This window comes from Alligator mississippiensis, chromosome 2, assembly GCF_030867095.1.
Source record: "Alligator mississippiensis isolate rAllMis1 chromosome 2, rAllMis1, whole genome shotgun sequence".
NCBI lineage: Eukaryota > Metazoa > Chordata > Crocodylia > Alligatoridae > Alligator > Alligator mississippiensis.
Window position 1 is genome coordinate 225,702,816 of NC_081825.1, and position 20,601 is coordinate 225,723,416.

The window sequence follows — 20,601 nt, forward strand, 5'->3', positions numbered from 1 at the left end:
AGATGCCACAGAAAGAATGCACTATTGCTTTAGTATTCTTTATGAAGCTTGAAAAAAGTTCAAATTATCCTTTTCTCTTTGGCAAATGTAACTATGGTAGTTTTCAATTCAATGTGTTCCTAATGAAGCATAAAGTGAATGAATTTGACTTTTAAAATGTCACTTCCTCCTTTGTGCTTTTCTGTCTCCAATGATGGCAACAGAGGAGCCCAAAGGAAATCGTTAATGAAGTTCTGCAGCAGCACAAAACAAAACTTTTTTTTAATCTCTGACATAAATATTTGCTAATTTTTTAATGCTGTTCTTATTTTATATTTGTAAATTTCTATGTTAAAAGCAGCATTACATTTTGACACAACCACAAAGGGATGACACAAAATTAAAGATGAATAGTACTTTTGAGGAGTCAATAGACTTCCCTATTTTATTGAGTCCTTAAATAATCAAAACAAGTCTCCAGAAAGTTTACATGAAATCACAATGAGGAGGAAGAGATGAGAAGAAATACAGCTATGTTAGAATATTATAGTTGAAAAGCCTAGTTAGGAACAAACAATAGTCTAGATGGAAATACTTAACATCTGACAGAGATGCCTATTGTATTAGATATTCAATTCAGCAAATTGTTTAAGGTCAGACAGGGAGGTTGCATCTATGTCACTTGATAGGATTATTTGTTCCTTGCCATATCATCATAAACACTTGATAGGGATAGAGTGTGTCCTACAGTACAATGAAGAGCTATGTACCAAAACATTGACATCCTTAGTTTTATCACAGACATGCAAAGGCAGGCATTACAGGGGAGGACTGTGTCAGTATTTTGGAAATTAAAAACTAAACTAGTCCCATTATTTACTGAAGCTTCAGCCATGTGTGCAGCCCTGTTCAGTGCATAAGAGTTGCAGGTTGGTGTACTTTCTTTGACACAGTTCTCTGTGCCCAGTGATTCCATTTTTGAGAGGTTCTGTGGATTTCCATGTGTTAATGTAGAGGTGGGCAAAATACAGGCCATGGGCTGGATCTGGCCCACCAAGTGATTCTATCCAGCCCATGGCAGGTCCACTGGCTCTGCCCAGACCAGGGCCGGGGGGCACTCTGGGATGTGGAGCGTGTGGCCAGCCCTGCCACCCCTGGGCACAGAGGTGCCACCTGTCACAGCCCGCCCTATCTCCATGCACAGCTCTCAGGCACTCTAGGAGCTGTATTCCATGGGGCCAGGCAGCTGGGTGGTGGAGTGTGGTAACCAGACTGTTCTGGATTACGTCATAGAAAATAGAGATATGTATATGTGAAGGGTAAAGTCAGATACAACAATGGTATCAATAGCAAAGGATGCTGATTATAAGCTGTTAACATGCAACTATTATGTCTGCCTGATCCTATAATGGTATCAATCGGTCCACTTTCTAAGAGCCCAGGGGCTGCAAACCATGCAGGCAACGCCCCCAAGCAATGACCCCCACTCAAGCTACACACCATACAGGTGTTTCCACCCCTGCTGCACTGTGCCACATGGGGGCCTTGGCCTCCAGTCTTTGCAACAGGCTTCCCTGGCACTGTGGGCTGCACCGCACTGTCCAGTCCCATTCCCTGGACAGGGACAGGAAGCAGAAGCCAGAGGAGGAAAGGGAAGACCAGAGCAACTGGAGCAATGAGGGAGCAGTGGCCAGGTAGGAGTCTGTAGGCCATAACTTGATCGCTTATAGGCACCTTGTAGGCTGCCAATTGGACAGCCTTGATATAAATACAGCAAAATCACTCCAACTTTAACTGTATTTCCTCCAGGGTCAAATGTAGAGTGATTTACTTAACTTGTAGTGCTACAGGCTTATGCAGACATGGCAGATCAGCTACTGCATATTCCTAACAGTAGTTCTCCAGCACCCCTTCACACAGCCAAAATGTACACTTGTCCATATCCAAAGTCTAGTAAATAGTTCTGTCCTCTCTATTTGTGGTAGGAATATTTATGTTGGAAGGAAAACTATGTGAAGAGCCAAATAAATGTGAGGAGAATGTATGAGTATCCAACAACAGGAATTTTTATTCCTCCCAATAATATACCCTGAAGCTGGTCAAATGCCCAGCAGCCAAAACTTTAAATCTTCTTTGGACTGGTTTATGCCCCTCTTAATGCTACCTTTCTCTTTAAACCCCAACTCACAGCACTGTTTCTTGGGAACACCCTTTGCAGTATGACTCATTGCTAACTACCTCTCCCTACTCTATCTGTCATCACTCATCAGCAATGCAAACTGTAATTTTGCAAACATCCACGAGGGGGAGGAACCATTGCATCTCCCTGGAAGGCCTGGAATTCTGCCTATGTTCTCATTCCTGCAAACCTTCTCTATTTAAGCAAAGATAAATCTACCCAGGCCTTCATTTAAAAATAACTTTATATTGTGTGAGGCATTATCAGAGGAAAACTACAGAGATATTCTTGGTGAATTGGGAAGGGTACATCACTTCATCAAATATGCATGATGAAACACTTCCAGTTGCTAAAAACACACCTGAAGTGGACACGAAAGCCTCATCACTTAGAAACAAAAAACGTGTTAACTATGAACGGCAGGATGAAAACAGCCTTGTATTGTGTTCCAATGCAGAGATAGACTCTGATCAACATCGTCCCTGTGTCCAGTCCCCCCAGAGTTTTTGGAGCATTTGAAATCTGTATTTGAATGGTAAGGCTTGAACTCATCCTTAAACTCAAGATGGCCTTAGCCCTTCTTGGAGAGAAGCTGAGGGACTTGTCCTATCCAAAACTTTGAGGAAAACCCATGGAGACCTTTGCCTCCTAGCAGCTTGAACAATAGAAATCTATACAAGCATCCACGCTCTTTTAGCCAGATCCTCATATAAACATGGGTCCTGCTAAAAGGGAGCCAAAATGGTTTTCCTGGCCAAGGGAGTAGGCACAGGTAAGTTGTGGTATGAACCATGATTCAGACCCAAGCTGTCCCAACTCCTTATAAACAAAATCAAGTCTAAGAAAATTCTGGCTAGTCTGAGGCCTGCTTCCACAGCTGAATCTCAATGGGCACCACTATACATGCAATTAGCATATAGCAGTAAACTCCAGCACAGTTTGCACTGGAGTTTAGTGCTCCCAGGTGCAGTGTTTACATGTGCACCCAGGACCACAGCACGTGGAGCTGGGGCGGCACAGCCCTAACTGGTAGAGGGTCAAGGGGGTCAGCCTGCCAGCCTGGAACTTCAACCTGGCTTAACGTGTTATGGAGGGACTGGCTGGGGCATGAGGGTGCTATAGGGCAGGGCTAGCCAGCAGGCAGCCCTGCACTGTAGTACACTCATGCCCCAGCCAGCTCTGTCCTCGTCTACACATGTATTGTGGCAGCATTATTTACTCTAGCATAGAATAACACTTGTGTCTAGCAGTACTATCCTATGGTGGAGTAAATTAGTTTATTCCAGCCTAATAGTTTTGCATGTGTAGATGCAGATGCTTTACTGATGAGCTAATTACTCGACTCCACAATAAGCATCTCATATAGATGCACCCCATAAGTAGAATCTTGTGCTTGCACTAAGTCCATTCAATTTAATGGGGAACTACCAGTATAGATTTATTGAAAGATGGAGAGTCACTGTTTATATGCAAATACAGGCATGCTTACTCAAGTTCAGCAAAATCAGGAAAGTATTTTGGGGACACACACACATTTAATCTATGCACAGTCTATTTAGTATCTAAGCAGTTTGAAAAAGAATTCAGAGTAGTTACAGATATTTGTGATTTTTGTGATTACATTTTCTTTTTACTGAATGAAGGGTCCACACAAATAGGAAACGGAATGACTATAGGAAAAATGTTGAAAGTGAATGTATACAATGTGTTAGCAAACACACAAACTGGAGAAATATATCTTTTTAAAATTCTGAATTTAATGACTGCTTGTAAAACAGGAGAAACATTTGCATAATTTTTGGATTAATTTGCTAATTCCACTTGCAAAAGAAAATAAAACCACTTACAAAGACAGAGACCTTTTAAAGATTCAAAAACAGCCAGATCTACTCTCCTTAGAACAAATTAAATAAGAAAACATTTTTGCATGACACATTTTAAAATGTCATTGCTGCTTCCATTCTGAATCATTCAAGATTAATCCTTTTCTCATTTAATTCAAACTTTTCATGAAATTTTCTTCAATTATTTTTTTACATGTTATCTCTATGACTATTGGAAATATCATAAGTATTTCCTTTGACCAAGAACCTAGTTTTGGTAAACAAAATTGTTTGACAGTATTCTCACTAAAAATGTTTTAAAAGCAAAATAGATTTTTTTGGAAAAAATAAAACAATTTTAACAAAAAGAAATTGTTCCACTAAAAACTTTTAATCTGAAAAAAAATTAAATGTTTTTAATTTTCCTCCTCCCAACATTTTCCTCCTCACAACATGTTCTTTTTAGAAACATGGAGCATGCAGCACTGACTGTAAGGAACAATTAACTTCAGTTGTTTAAAAATCCAACCACGTTTCTGCAACTTTTACTCATAGAAAGACAGCCCAGTTACAGCCATCTCAGTAAAGCTCATTTAATGATAACATACTTACAAACCTGAGTAAAGGTTGCATATTCAGGCTTTGCTATCATGTTTCTAAAAGTCAATGCATGTCTTTAAAAAAATCCTGCGTAATAATTCATCATTATTATATGTATTATTGTAGTGGTTGGAGCTTTCTTCATAGATCAGAATCCTATTGTACTAGACAAAACAGCCCATGCCTCAAACAGTTTACTGTCTAAAACAAGATAATTGCCAACTCTAAAGATTAAAAATAAGCAATTGGGAGTCAAAAATCTAAGAAACTAGATTTGCAATCATGACATTTAAAAAAAATAATAAGAGGTGGGGCGTTTTTATTTGCCTTTCAGCTTCTCAAGTTTTAAGATGCACTTAGTTCATATTCTTAAACTCTCCTTGGTACCCCCATGGCTAGAAATTGACCACATTTTTAAATGAAAAACAAAATTCTCTTGTAACCAAAGGATCTTAGTAAAATGCCAAATATCATGAGACCTGGCAATGTATTTGTTGTGGCAGTCATCAATATGGCATTACTGCACTTCCAAAATATTGATTTTTGGCTACAATTATACAGCTCTGTCTTCTTAGTTACTTCTTAATAATATAGTAGTGTGTATAGCAGTGTGACACTCTCTGAAGGAGTGCATCAAGTTAAAAAACATTTTAGAGATAAACATTTTCACATATGTCATCAAAAACAACATAGATTAATACCAAGCAAAGAACTTTAGACATCTTGTTTTCCTTTCCTAATTTATATCATTTTAATTTTGCCATTTCTTTCAATGTGGACCTGAGGATTATACTAGTTGTTGGCTGTCTCAGGATTGTTTGAAAGGCAAGGTTTCTTAAAGTGATCTTTTTTATTGGACCAACTGCATATTTGGGATAGTCCAACCCATCCCAGGAATGTAACCAGGATCTGATAGGACTGGAAAGTATCAGTCTTAAGTGGTTATTAGTTAATTGTACATACTCTGTATTTAATATCATCGCGATCAACGTATAGTTTCGTGAGTGACTTGGAAGACTGACAGACAGTCAAGGAATGTGTAAAGTAGATTTAAATGGTAATATACTGAAAGGCAAGAAAAAGGAATAGTATCTAGCTGTGTGTATTCATGTGCTATCCCTATGATTGAATCGCTCAAAGAAGAATATTTGTATAAAGACCCGTGCTTTCAGGAGAGTTCGGCATTTATGTGTACTCTGGCATATTTCCCCTCTGTCATTTGAACTGGCCATCCAACTGATAGGAAATAAAGACTATTTTGGTTTCTATTTGGTTTCTTTTACTCACTGGCAAACCAGCAGCAGTGGAGCCAGAGAACTGTCCCTGGAAGTTGCAACACTAGGCATTTTCCATTTTTCTTATAATTAGCTTCTAGTCAATATAGCAGCTTATACAGGAGAGCATTCATGTTCTCCTGTATAAGGAAACTGTAAGGTTGTTTTGGTTGCAAACAGTTCAGAAAAAAAGTTTATTTAAAAAAATCTGTTTTCACTAGTGTTTGAAAAATACTTGGAACATATTTTTTCCTTGTAGGTTTATTTATTTGCTCTAAACAAAACCTGATTTGGAGATAAATTTGCCTGCATGCCTCTAATTTGGAAGAGACCGTCCTGAGATTTTGAGATCATATTCTTATGATGTAATGCTTGTAACATTGTACTATATAATTAAAGTTCTGTCTGTGAAAATCTGTAGGAACCATTTCCTTCTGGTTAAAAGAAAATCTAATCTTGTAATGAAGCTGAATAGTCTCTGTTAATAAACAAATCTGTTCTGTTTTTAATTGATGTCTGAGCTGAGTACATTGTGTTAATACTTCTTGTAGCACAAACCTCATTCCAAAATAAAATGAAATATTGAAATGTGACTTATCCAGGAGGCTTTCATCCTAGCAAATGGTTATCAGATGCTCAACAATTCAAGTACTGAGAAACCAGTCTCTGGAGAAATGAAATAGAAAGCTGCAGGAGATGTAGCTAATGGGTACCTGATGGATGTTCTTGTAGTATGAAACAAGCAGCTGACAAGAGGTCCTTCAGCTACTCTAAGAGGACAAACAATTGTCATCAGTGACACCATAACAGGAAAGGTGGAAAGAGAGTGTAGCAAGGGGCACAATGATAACAAGATACTGTGTTCTCTCCCTGGAGCAACAATATGGGATTTAACCAGCAAGACTGATTGGGATTATAAAGAAAGAAGGGTAGAGATTGGCACATTATAGACTAACCAAAGTCTATGTACAATATATAACAAGCTTTCATGGGCTGAATCTCTCTTCATCAGATGCTGTGAAAGGACATGCATAAAGCTAGTATAAGATTATGAACATGTATAAGATCATGAAGTCATCTGTCAAGTGGAGTCCTGGTCCATGACTTGGGCTTCTATGAGCTATGATAACACAAACAAATAAAAACAAGTATTGGTGCTGATGATGGTACATGCTGAATGACCTGGTATTACATGGAACTATACAGATTATAGAAGACTTCAGGAGAACATTAAAACAAAAAGAGGAAATAGAAGGAAATCCAGGTGATCTGCTAGGAAAGCCTTCTTGTCCCACGACTTAGAAAAAGCTGCGAGTGCTGGAGGTGAAATGTTGGCTGAGCAGGTGATGTAAAGCAAAAACCGCTTTAGTTATGTGGAACACTGAGGCACAACCTGAAACACAGACCGGACAGAATGTATCTTGCAGGTATTTTTAACCCTATTTTTAACATTATAAAGGGTTAGGAATTAACTGCCTAGTATTTGAGCATGTCTGACTGGCAACATATTAGAGTCCACTCCCTAAGCTCAGTGACCAGGTATAAAAACCTTATGTTAATTAGAAGCAGTTTTAATAATGTAACACACTATTAATGTACAACTAGATCCAGTATTCCAGTCCTGACATTTATATGCATCTAGTTTTATGTGATTAGCACATGCCACCTCTAATTCAGTAATGAATAAAAGGACTTAGGTTTGGACAGATCACTTAACCTCTGTCTCCATTTCCCCACCTATAAACTGAACATAGTGACATTCAGCTACCTTCTGAGCAGCATTTGGACTTAATTCATTAGTAGGGGTCTACCAAAGATGCGGCAGCTACCAGCTGATTTTGCAAGCAGACCATAGGCCTGGCAGCCATTTCCACAGGCAGCAACCCCCTCCCTCCAGATTTGCTGAGGGTCCCCCTGCTGATTGGCTATGAAGGCTGTCCATCATATGGCCCCACCCCTCACTGATGGTGAACGCCCCTCACTGATGGTGAGGGGTGGAACCAGCAGCCCCTTTCCCTCCCTGGCAGTCTGCACAGCCAGGCTGCAATCCCCAGAGAGAGGCAGCATTTTATTTTCAGTGAGTTGTTTTTTTTTCAAAGAACCCACACTTTTTTGTGGAGCCTGCACATTTTTGCAGGGCCTGCCCAAAGTCACAGTTTCCGATTTCAGTCGGTCCCTATTCATTAGCCTCTGTACAACGCGCTGAGAGCCTCAGATAAAAGCTGCTAATGCAGTTTTAAATTATTATTACCCTCCTAATTAAAAAGAAAAAAGCACATGGTAATGGGGTGGATTGATGGATGGATGGATCTATAAGAAGGCATCCCAATTCCTATTTCATAGTGGAAATATGCAGACCTTTCCAGCATACCTTTATCTAAGAACTTGCCCCAGCACATCTTTCTAAACGGATAGCTCTAGATAAAAGAGCATCGCCATTCCTATTTGAAGTATTTAAGTAGGTATGAAAGACACAAATTTAACTGCTAGCAAATTTCATTCTGGTGACAAGCGTGAACTTGATAGCCCTGTTGATTTTAAACCTTTTTGTACCCGGAATGTAAACCTTTTTGCAAAGAGCCTAGACAATGACAATACAATCGTCTTCCCTACCTGTAATGCAGAGACACCAGTTCTGAAGAATGAAGGATATTCAGCCTCCAGGAACTCATTCTGTCTTTGACTTGTTTGAGGAAAAAGTGCCTAGCAGGGCCAATGGTATTCATTTGGGTTTGTGCATTTTTTTTAACATAAACCATCAATATGACAATGACTTTTAGTGACTCTCAGTCCAATGTTGCATTCGAACGAGTGAGCTACCAATGAAGAATTTCTCTGTCAATAACTAACACCAGGAATTGTTTTCTCTTCTCCCAAGTAATGTTGTTAGAAAGGGAAAAAAAAAACTTTTTTCCTCCAAAACAATGCATATAATTGGTATGCCAGGCCGGGATCCACAAGAGAAGGCTGAGAGGTGATCTTGTGGCCGTTTACAAATTCATCGGAGGGGACAGCAAGGAATAGGAGACCCCTTAGAGTAACTAGGAACAATGGCCACAACTGATGGAAAGCAGATTTAGGTTAGACATCAGAAAGAACTTCTTTACAGTAAGGTTTGCCAAAATCTGGAATGGGCTTCCAAAGGAGGTGGTGCTCTCCCCTACCTTGGGGGTCTTTAAGAGGAAGCTACATATATACTTAGCTGGGGTCATCTAACCTCAGGTCTCTTTCCTGCCCAGGGCAGGGGGTTGGACTCGATGATTCCCTAAGGTCTCTCTTCTGACCCAAACATCTATGAATGACTTTATATTTGAGTCTGTTTTGATACTTCTACTATTGATTTCTATGATAGCAAAACTGACTCCTTTATATGCACAAATCACTTGTACCCTCAAATTGCCATTTTCAAGGCAGGATGCTGCAGCTGTTGAACAGAGCAACACTTCCTAACAGTTTCAAACAGGAAATCACAGAATCATAAAATCATAGGAAATGAGGGTTTGAAGGGACCTCAGGAGGTCATCTCGTCCACCCACCTGCTCAAAGCAGGACCATCCCCAACTAGATTGCCCTAGCCAAGGCTTTGTCCACCTGTGTCTTAAAAACCTTCAAGGACGGAGATTCCACAACCTCTCTGGGTAACCTGCTCCAGTGTTTTACTACCCTCCTAGTGAGAATGGTTTTTTTTTCCCTAATATCTAACTTAAACTTCCCTTGCTGCAACTTGAGACCATTGCTCCTGTTCTGTCATCTGCCACTGAGAACAGTTTAGCTCCATCCTCTTTTGAACCCCCTTCAGGTAGTTGAAGCCTTCTATTAAATCCCCTCTCAGTCTTCTCTTCTCCAGACTAAATAATCCCAGTTTCTTCAACCTCTCCTTGTAAGTCATGTGCCCCAGCCCCCTAACTGTTTTGTTGCCCTCTGCTTGACTCTTCAATTTGTCCACATCTTTTCTGTAATGGGGGGCCCAAAACTGGACATATTACTCCAGATGTGGCTTCACCAGTACTGAATAGAGGGGAATAATCACTTCTCCCCATCAGCACGCAACACCCCTACTAAGGCAGCCCAGTATGCTGTTAACCTTCTTTGCAACAAGGGCACACTGTTGGCAAATATGTGGCATTCTCCAGGATATTCTTCAGACCAGCAAGATGCAGTTATGCAAACTGCAATGTGGACATAATTCTCTTGATGGTAGCATTAGTTTTGTGGTAAAAAACAGTCATAGGACTGTTAAGTACATAGTATCTGTGTATTGCATAGATACAACCTATTTGAAAGAGTGCCTCACATGCAGTTGAGTGGAAATATTGTAAGCAATATTCAATCACTAAAAGTATGACCCAAACTTGTTGACTCTCGCACAACTTAAATGAAAGCAGATTTGACCATGAGCAGGGCATGTTGCTCACTGCCATCAGACATTCATTTCTTAAAGAGCCACAATGTTTCTCTCTCTTTTTCTCCAGTTAATATTTGATTCTGATCCCACTAACTTCAGTGGCCCTTTCTGTTCTAGCAGTCAGATTCTTCAACATGCTGTGTAGTTCCAAGACACGCTGAGTGCCCCTAATTCTTACTGACATCATCAGAGATGGATGTATTTGCTACCTCCCTTTACTGGGCTTGGAAAGGTATTTGAACTTGGTTGGAGAATTATCAGGCATTTCTGTCATTTGTTTTAACATGCAAATTATGCACTCCTGTAGCCCTGGACAACGCTAAGTGCCAGTAAAAGAACCCTTTAAGATCTCTGTTGGAAGAGTGTCCAATAAACTTCATGATAGCCACAGACGGTAAAGACCCACTGGTAGTTGGCTTCTAATGAGGGCTGCTGGTTACATAGCTCTTCTGAGCACAGAAGACATGAAGGCACCTAAAGGTATAGTGCAGCACATCAAAACACCTGGGAACCTGGGGGATTTAAAAAAAATCTATTTTCTTAGTAGCACGCAAGGGAGAAAATAGGGTTAAAGAAAGGGCTCCCTCTGTACGGAAAGTGTTTTGCAGCTATAACTCAAATTAACATTGTGTTCCTCCCGCAATCATTATTACTAACACCACTTTCCAGACAAGAAAGGAGACAAAATCCCTTTCACAAGGATTTTACAGTTTGAATAGACAATGTATACTGAAAAAGGGCAAAGGACAGGGTGAGACAAGGAACACATAAAGGAGGGAGCCATTCAGCATGAGTCTGGATTCATTCCATTTTTAATTTGTAGGGTTTTTAATAATTAATTTCTCTTTCTGTATATTTGTTAATCACTTCACTAGCCTGATGGCATATTATCTCATACTTCAGTACACAAGCAGAAATTACAAATTAAAGGTAAACTACACTGGGATTTCTGAAGTGTCTGGAGGTACTGACAACTTATGGCGTTTTTCCTCCATGATTATTTATGCACGTGCCTCAAAGTACTTCTAATGTTGATGAGAGGCTAAGGGTAAAATTATACAAGAGACTTATGCTGTATGCAGGACCATACTCATGGGAAGTAGGAAGTGGGGAGCACAAAATACACCCGCAACTAGAGAGACTACGAAGTGATACACATTTGGAATTCACTACTAGCCGGCTCTTCTATAAATCAAGCTCTTGGGGAACTCAGTTGATTGTTTTGCCAGACAGCTGATCTTTTGTACATCTAAAACACATATCAGAACCTTATTCTGCACCCCCAGCACCCTCAAAATTCAATTGAAGTCAGGGAAAATTCAGGAGGTGCAAAAGTCACAGGATTGATTCTTTATATTGGTCAAAACACCAATCTCTTTATTCCCAGTTCCACTTACGTTCTCTCCACAACCCATCCTTCTCATGTACAAGGCGATAGTCCAGAATGGGGAAGAATCTCATTCATCAGGACAGCAACCAAGGGCAGTAGTTCCAACAAATCCACTGTTTGCATTGACATTGCAGTCCTGTCCACCTACGAGCTGCGTGATAATGTGAGGAACTGGAAAATTGTGGTTTTCTATCTATCCTCCCATCACCACCACCACCCCCACCCCCACCCCCCCACACCCCAAGTAGCCGGGCAGCCTGCAGTGTTTCAAACCTTAATGATTGGTTTTATGCAGAACTTGATTTATTGGTGAAATCCACTTGATTAAATTATGCCTATTTTTGGCCATTCATTATTTTTTCTTCCATTTGCACCCAGAGCTCCAGGACACACACAAAAGATTTGAAACTTCACATGCTGTGAACACCAGCAACCCATTGAACCGTCAGGGCAAAAGTACATTTATGACAAAGCTGAATGAGTTTTCCAAGGCTCGTGGAATAGATATTTCAGGTCTGGCGCATGCCCCAGACTTGTTCAGTCCCTGCATTTGAAGGAATGACCCCCTCTGGTGCATTTTGAGGCTGTTTACTAGTGAAAGGATTGTTTTCCTTTTTAAAGAGGTTTTTTCTCATGTTTCAAGATCTTTAACACCATCTCCCTCCAGAAGGCTGCTCTGACAGCTCCACCTCAGGCTAGTTCAGCCTCTGTGCTCCCCAGCTTTTGTGGAAGAATGGCCCTAGAGCCATGTGATTCCCTGCCCAGCCATGAAGCTGCACACACTTGGGCACCTGAAAAAGAAACCCACAGGCTAAAAAACCCCCGAAAACCCGAGGTCGGGTTTTTCTTTCTCCCCAGCATTTTTTATTCTGGCATCCTACAAACCCCTCTTCCAGTGCCTCTGAAGTACCCAGATAACACTTTCCCCTCTGGACAATGGGGGCTGTGAGGACTTCACTGCTATTCGAGGGTGTGCGTGTGGATTTCATTGCCACGAGGGGAGGGGAGCGGTGTGTTTGTGTGTGTGGACTTCATTGCCATGGGAGGGCCGTGTATGTGTGTGAACTTTAATGCCATCTGAAGGTGTACGTGTGTGAATGTCAATGCCATTCAAGGGGTATGTGTGGACTTCATTGCCATGCAAGATGTGTGTGTGAACTTCAATGCCATTTGAAGGGTGTGTGTGTGAACTTCATTGCCACATGAGGCGGGTGCACTTCGGTGCCATTTGAGGGGTGTGATTGTGAACATCAATGCCATTCAAAGGGGGGGGGGGTGAACTTCACTGCTATGCAAGGTGTGCGTGTGAACTTCAATGCCATTTGAAGGGGGTGTGTGAACTTCAGTGCCATTCAAGGGGGTGGGAGGGTGAGAGAACTTCAGTGCCATGGGGGGGCAGGGAGGGCTAGACTTCATTGCTATGCAAGGTGTGTGAACTTCGTTACCATTTGAGGGGTGCAATCGTGGACTTCAATGCCATTTGGGGGGCTGGGATTGTTATTCAAGGGGGGGGTGAACTTCATTGCCATGGGGGGTGGACTTCATTCCAATGCCATCCGAGGGGCTGCATGTGTGGACATATATATGTGTGGGGGGGAGCTTCACTGCCAACGGAGGGCGGGCGAGCGTGTGTGTGGAGAGGGTGAAGGGCTCATCATGCGGGGCTACCCCGGCCCCAAGCACGGCACTAGCCAGCAGCTAACGCGCAGCGGAGAAGATTTTCTGGGGAGGAGGAGGAGGTGGCGGGGTCTCTCCTCCCGCACAACCGCGCAGCGGGGAAAAGCGGCACCCGGCCGGGCAGGTCCGCCGTGCGGGAGCCCGCCTTCGCTGCCCTCGCTCCTTCCCTCCCTGCCCCAGCTGCGGAGCCCGTGCGTGTGCGTGTGCCCCCGGCCGGGGCCGCGGATCGGGTCGAGCCCGAGGGGCTCCATGAGCGCCCGGCGGCCGCCCGCCCGCAGCGGCAGGTGAGACGTGGGCGGGCTGCAGGGGAGCCCCGGCTCCGCGCCTGCCTGCCTGCCTGCCTGCCTGCGGGGGGGGGGGGGGGCGGGCGGCGGCACCTCCCTCGCTCCCTCCCCCCCGGCTCGGGGGGTCCCCGGGCTCGGCCCCCGGACGCCCCTCTCTTCCGTTCTCCATGTCATTTCCTGTGCTAATAAGATGGTGGTCACGGCCGGGAGGGAGGGAGCCGCCGCCTCCGCCGAGCCCGGCCCGGCCCCGGGACCTGCCCTCGCCCGGCGCTAGGGAGCCGGGCCGGCCGGGCGGCGCGGGGCTGCGCGCGGGGGCCCCGGGCGGGACGCCGAGGCGGGGCCCCCAAGCCCCCCGCGCCGAGGTGAGTCAGCCCCTTTGGTAGCCAAGGTGGCCACGAAAATGGCTGCGCCGCGCGGGGGGGCGGGGGGCGGGCGGACAGCGACCTGCGGGGCAGCTCCGGCCGCGGGAAGCGGGGATGGGGCGGCCTGTCCCAGCGGGCGGGGGGGCGGACAGCTGCCCTCGGGCGGCCGCTGGGCTCGGCCCCCGAGCCGTGCTGGTGCCTCTTTTCCCCCCTTCCTCCCCGAGTTGTTACATTGTATCCGGTGAGTGACGCGGCAGCGGGCCAATGGGTGGCGGGCCCGGGCAGCCAGCGTTCCAGATTGGAACGCGGGGGCGGGGTTGCGGGGCAGCTGGAAACCGCGGGGGGGGGGTGTGTGTGTGAGTGTGTGTGTGGCGCGGCGCGGCGCGGCGCGGCGCGCGGGTGGGGGGACAGGGATTCTGCGGGAATGGATGCGAACCGGTGGGATCCCTGCCAAAGGGACTCTGCACTGAGGGGAGAGTTAATGTGCTATTATTTTGGGGGGTGATTGTGTGTGTGGGTAGGGGACTGCACTGGGGGGAGAATTAATGTGCAGCTATTTTGGCACGTGCGGGTGGGTGGGTAGGAGAGCCTGCACTAAGGGGAGAGTTAATGTGCAGTTTTGTTTTTGGGTTTTTTGGGCATAGGTAGCGGACCCTGTGCTGAGGGGAGAATTAATTTGCAGCTATGGGGGGGGGGGGGGATGTAGGGGACCCTGAACTACACGGTCAGTTTATATGCAGCTATTTTGGGGGGTGATTGTGTCACGCACACACGTGTGCTCGTGTGTGTGTGTTCAAGTGTAATACCCAACTCCACCCCTCCACCATGCCAGTGTGTGGGCAGGTTCTTCTGCCACCACCCTCACCTTGAATGCCTCCCCTGAGTGCCTTTCACCTGCCCCTTGAGATGGAAGTGTAACTGGCAGCAAAGCAGCCGCCACTGCTCCGCATCTTCTTTGCCTGCTAAAGGGCTTTTTGTGCTGAGTGGGCTGTCCCCGAGTGGCACTGTGCCGCGTTGTGCTTGGCCAGCAATTCTCTGCTGGCCTCCTCAGGTTTTGCAGGATGTTAAGCTCTTGTGAAATAATGAAAGAACTAGGATTTGGAAGTAAATCCCTGCCTCCAAGCATTCAGCTGTTCACCTGTGCTTAGGCCCATGTCCTGTTGCAGCATCTGATGAAGTAAGCTGCTGCTTACGAAAGAGCCTGCATCTCTGATTTAGGTAACCTGTAAGGTGCCAGTCTACCCTGCCTTGTGCTGATGTAGTAACTGCGAGAGCAACCACATGCAGGTCAATGCGTGTTGACTCTGAAACCTAAGCATGAGCGCTGAATTGCCACTGTGAAGTACTTCATTAATAGAAACTTCAAACTAATTAGGATTGCAAGTGGAGATTGAGTCCTGCGCCATCACTCCTCCCTTCTTCCAAAATAGCAACAGTCATCAGCTGAGTTACTTTCCTTATGGAGACAAGGATTCACAAATTAAAACAGAACTTAACAGAGCTTCACGTACCAACTTCAACTTGCACTGTCAATACTAGGGTACTTGGGCGGTTTACAGAATATTTAGCAATTGATAGGATTGGACCCAACAGTTCCTACATTTCAGTTTGTTAGGGAGTCCATGTTACAAGATTCTAAGTGGAGAGAGAAATGACTTTGCAACTTAAATTGAGTTTACTGGAGTGTTTGTGTGTGTGTGGATTAATAATATTCATTGTTTACAAGTATTCTGACAGGCAGTGTGTGTGTTTACTGAAAATTTCTGCAAATGAATCTTTTCACAAGTCATTCAACAATGGGCATTACTACTTGCTGTTCATCATTTATTTATGTGCCTATTTAAGTTTGTTGCCACTCAGGAAGCAGAAACAATGTCATGTGATTAATCGCACCTCATGAATAGTGTGAGAGGCTCACAAACACTCCATGGGCTAAAATTTGTTCCCATCAAGCACTGGTCAAACACTTTATTAATAACAAACAGATTTGCAGACCTCGCAGTTGGGTTGCAAACGACTCGAAGCCAAGAGACTTGTGAAATTTGCAACAACAAAATATTTAATTGAATAATTCAACAAGCTCTAGCTGCCTGCTTTCATTGTGCCTGTTACTGCAGTATCTGGAGCCTGCCTTTAGCACTTGAAAATAATTATTTATGTTTTGAAAGTAGCTTATAAATTTAGCCTTGCAGCACCATATCTTTGGGATGTAATTCAGTGCTGTCTTCACTGCATACAGGTTCAGAGATGAAGTGGCTTGCCCAAGGTCACAGAATAAGTCAGTGCCAAAGCCAGGAGTAGAACTTGGAAGAGCCTGGTTCCAATTTCAATTTGGACTCTGATCCATATATGCTTTGATCCAAGTGACTCCACTCTGGGGTCATTTAAACACTGAGGATGGGCCAAAATTAAAGTTCAAAAACTTTCTGAATGTGGTTATCTTTCATGGCATACAGGGAAAAGACATGTGAGTTAAAATTAAATCTGGAAAGTACACAAAACTGTTATTAAGTGGTTAGAAACTTGCCAGTTCTTATTTAAAATAAGAGCGTGTGAGAGAAGACAAAGGAGCTCTGCAATATAATGTAACTCTTTTCTATGCTTTTATACTGTTTCAAAATGAGTTAAGCTCCCTACCTAATACATAATTTTTACTTGTTTCATGTATTAAGGGTTATGGCATTGCGTGGGCAGATGAGCTGTCAAGATACATGTTTGATTGAGAATGAAATCCATGCTGAGTGAATTTCTGTAAGAGGACTGAAAACTTGGGCTCTCATGTAAAAGATCATTTTCTGAGTTAATAAAAGCTGGTATCTTCATATTTATTTTTCCAGTGTTATGTCAGTAAGGTTCATCTTGTCTGCTTTTAAAATTAAAGCTGTGAAAGCCTGTTTCCCCTACCCAAGATCCCTTTGCACAATGCAATGGAAAAGTTATTGCAGCACTGTTGAAATAGTTTATTTAACCATGTGAAAAACTTCCACTGTCTTTTATCTAAGTTGAATACATATATTTGGCATGTTCCCTCTATTTTCAGTAATTAAATCCTTGTTGCTTCTTTCAGAAGTACACAAGAAGCACAGAGCATGGGTTCTCAGCTTGGGAGGAAATTAATTCTCTTGTTTCCTGTGGCATTCCAGAGGGGAATGTGATAACTGCATCATTGCTATAGTATATCCTTGCCTTGTTTGGATGAGGAAAGAGGCGAAAGAGGAAAATTCTGCCTGTAGGCAATACTGCTGGGTCCTGTGTTCCCTTCTTTATTTCTAGTGGCTAGGAACTGGATATGGTAGGAGGGCTAATGTAAAAATATATCCCAGCCCAATCACCTCCTGCTGTTTCTTCTCTAGTACTGTGACAGCATATAGTGTTTTACCCTTGGTGCAGTGTGCTGAACAACTGGTTTTTATTCCGAAGATCTTGCATTCTAAAGATTGAATTGTGTCAAACACCTTCGGGTACCAACTTCAACTTCCACTGTACATAGTAGGATACTTGGGGGGCTTAGAACATTTAGCAAGTAACAGGGGCGGGCGTCTCTTCCTACATTTCAGTTTATTAGGGAATCGGGTGTTACAAAAGTGTGAAAGTGGAGAGAGAGAAATGACTTTACTAAAGTTCTTTAAATGCACTGCTTTAAATGATATATGAAACTGTTTCTCTGATCCAGACAGGACTTTTTTTTACTCTAAATTACAGCCATTGATCTAAAAGTCTTGGATATATATTTATTTTTGGCAAGGTTCATTTCCACCTAGGTCATTACTGGCCTACAAACTGTTCTTCTGTTTCTGTGAAAAACAGTTCACATACATGCATACACATACAGCAAGCACAATGCTGTCTTGGCATTTCATGGGTGGTTCTCTTGATATTTCTGTTCTGAGTCATACTGGTTTTCTATGGCTGGCAGCAAGTCGGCTTTTTGAGCAGTTCATTGGGAAGGATTTTGGTGAGGGTGACTTCCATTTAAAAATTAGTTCAAAAACTGCCTTGATCTGAGGCAATTCATTATTGCTTGTTATTTAATAACCTAGTTATGCAAGATAGATAGATAGATATATTTTTTTTTGTGGAGGGTTATACCCAACAATAAAATGGTTGGACTTGACAAAATCGGTAGAAGAGAGAGAGAGGTGGCAATACCTGCTAGTGCTGCAATACAGAACAGCAGCAGGGAAAGCAAGGGAACTCCTGTAGTGCTACAGCATAGGGACGAAATGAGGAGCCAGCAGTCTTGCTGTAGCTTCAGTTGCCCTTCAGAGTGGGGACTGGGGAAAACAACAAGCCTAGACTGAAGGGGTCTTTATACATAAACAGTATGATGCACTTTTCTTACCCCCTTCTGGTTTTTCTGTCTTTTTCTTCTTTTTTTTCATCTTGCAGCTCAACTAACTGTTTGCTTTTTGGGGGGTTTTAAAATGCTTTTCTAATATTTAGCAGCAGGACTAGGTGGGCATTTTCCCCTTACTTTGTTTGCATAACAGTGATCCATGCCTTTTTTAAGTGGTAGGTTGGATGAGGGCTATGCCTATGTTTGCTCCCAAGTACTTTCATCTGATTCAGGTCCCTCTTCTGATATCACCACTGTTACAAACATCAAATTGTCTAATATCTGAGATATTTCTAAGCAGTGTATTTCATGCTGTTAATGTTGACCAGGTGTTCTGAAGCTTTGCTTGGCTACTATTGGTAGTTCCAAATGCATCATTTGTATGCAGTGCCAGTCTTATGGTAGATGCACTGAGGACTGAACCAGCAACCTCCAGACGTTAAAGAACTGTCAACTTCCACAGCCTCTTCTCAAGAGCTAAGGCTTTGTATTGAGGGTTGGGCACAGACTAGGACTTGTTTAATTCCCTGGGAAGTGTGTGTTTCATAACTTACTGAATCAGGAGAATCTGTTGAATTTTCAAGTGAAGTCAAAATGAGCAAAGACTCTTTTCACTTAGTTTGGTTTGCAGCTCTGTGGAATTTTAAGAATTTGGGAGTCCTGTAGAGTCTGTATGACATCTGTCTAATAAGTCACATGAGTTCCCAGTATTTTGAGTTTTCTTTTCTTTAATCATTCCCCATCTGGTTAATATCAAGCCTGAGCACAGTTTCTTCTTTAAAAACTGTCCTTCCAAAGGCAAGGATATCTCCAATTAAAAGAGTAGGCAGTGTGTTCAGCAGCTGTCATAAAGAGGAAACCTGGAGCACACCCCAGTACCTGATGTTATTATGATAGTGCCACCATTGTGCTAAGGGCTGTGGAGACTCCTAGCATCTGCTGCATGGTGCTTACAAGCTAAAGAGATAGTAGGCACAGGGCAGGGCACAGGGCAGGTCTAGAAAGTGAAGTATGATGACACAGCAGTTGGCATTCATTCTAGAAATAAAGCATAGGGCTTCTGATGCCCAAGCAGTACCCTAGGTGCAGCTGAGGTGGTGTGGGCACTTAAGTACATAGTTGACAGCCCAGAGGTCACAAGTTGGAGGCCGTAGCAGAAGTACTCATGGCACAGGTCTGTCAGATTCCAGCAAATCTGCAAATTCTGCTAAATACCTTATCACACAAGGACGTGAAAAAGAAGGAAGGACTAAATCCCTGCTTGCTGTACTTACATTTGCACTGTGTTCCACCACATGTGGTACTTTTAGTATCACACGGTTTTTCACTAGAAGGAAATCCTGACCCCCAGAATGAGACACAGAAGTTTTCCTGAGCCAGGGGCTCCTATGCATTGTTAGGATGTAGCACCTTCCTTAGCACTAGCCTCTTCTCCAGTAATAGAAGGTGCTCATTTTACAAGCTTTGGCTCTTCTCCATTTTTATCATGGGGGCACAGAAGGGAATTGGTGAGTATTTATTCACCAAGGCGCCCCCGGGGGTTACAAGAAATAATGGCCACAAGCTAGCGAAGAGCAGATTTAGATTGGACATTAGGAGGAACTTCTTCACAGTTCGAGTGGCCAAGGTCTGGAACGGGCTCCCAAGGGAGGTGGTGCTCTCCCCTACCCTGGGGGTCTTCAAGAGGAGGTTAGATGAGTATCTAGCTGGGGTCATCTAGACCCAGCACTCTCTCCTGCCTATGCAGGGGGTCGGACTCAATGATCTATTGAGGTCCCTTCTGACCCTAACATCTATGAATCTATCCCTGTGGCCCTTTTCTGAGACTGAAGGTTTTCTTAAAACTGAAAATTCCTTTTAGAGTGATGGTCCTTTTATAACTTCTCAGTAGAAGGCAGTGGGTCCATTTGAGGCCATGGTGGGCACTGGTGGGAGGGTTGGTTTCTTGATCTCACTGCCTCGAAGAAAATGCTGAGGAGTTGAAAGGCAGGTAAGCACCACAGAGGTAGAAACTTTGGATGAGAGGGGGGTGGCAAAAGGGACTCAGAGGGGAAAGAGTAAGCAGGCAGAAAAGACCAAATAACACAGAAGAAACCCAGAAAATCTCTGAAATGTCCTTGGAGGGACAGAGTGAGAATGGAGAGAAGGATGAAGGAGTAAGAGAGGGAAGGAAGCAGAAGCTCTGCACAGCACTGATCATGTATTTTGTTTGTTTTGTAAAGTACCTGGCACATGTCAGGCACTGTATTAATAATAAAAAACACTGGGATGTTCCGAGCACAAGGAAGGAAA

At 43.5% G+C, this 20,601-nt stretch overlaps 1 protein-coding gene across 3 annotated transcripts in view; it reads left to right on the plus strand.

Annotated features, from left to right (window-relative positions):
- Positions 1-13,805: 13,805 nt before the first annotated feature.
- The window catches only part of PRDM11 (PR/SET domain 11), a 62,716-nt gene continuing 55,920 nt past the window's right edge, over positions 13,806-20,601 (plus strand). Inside the window, exon 1 of one of the 3 annotated variants that reach the window (XM_059722777.1) lies at positions 13,806-13,973. The gene's annotated coding sequence lies outside the window, so the exon portion shown is untranslated. The remainder of the gene's footprint in view (positions 13,974-20,601) is intronic. The other 2 variants (XM_059722778.1, XM_059722779.1) reach the window with 2 other exon arrangements.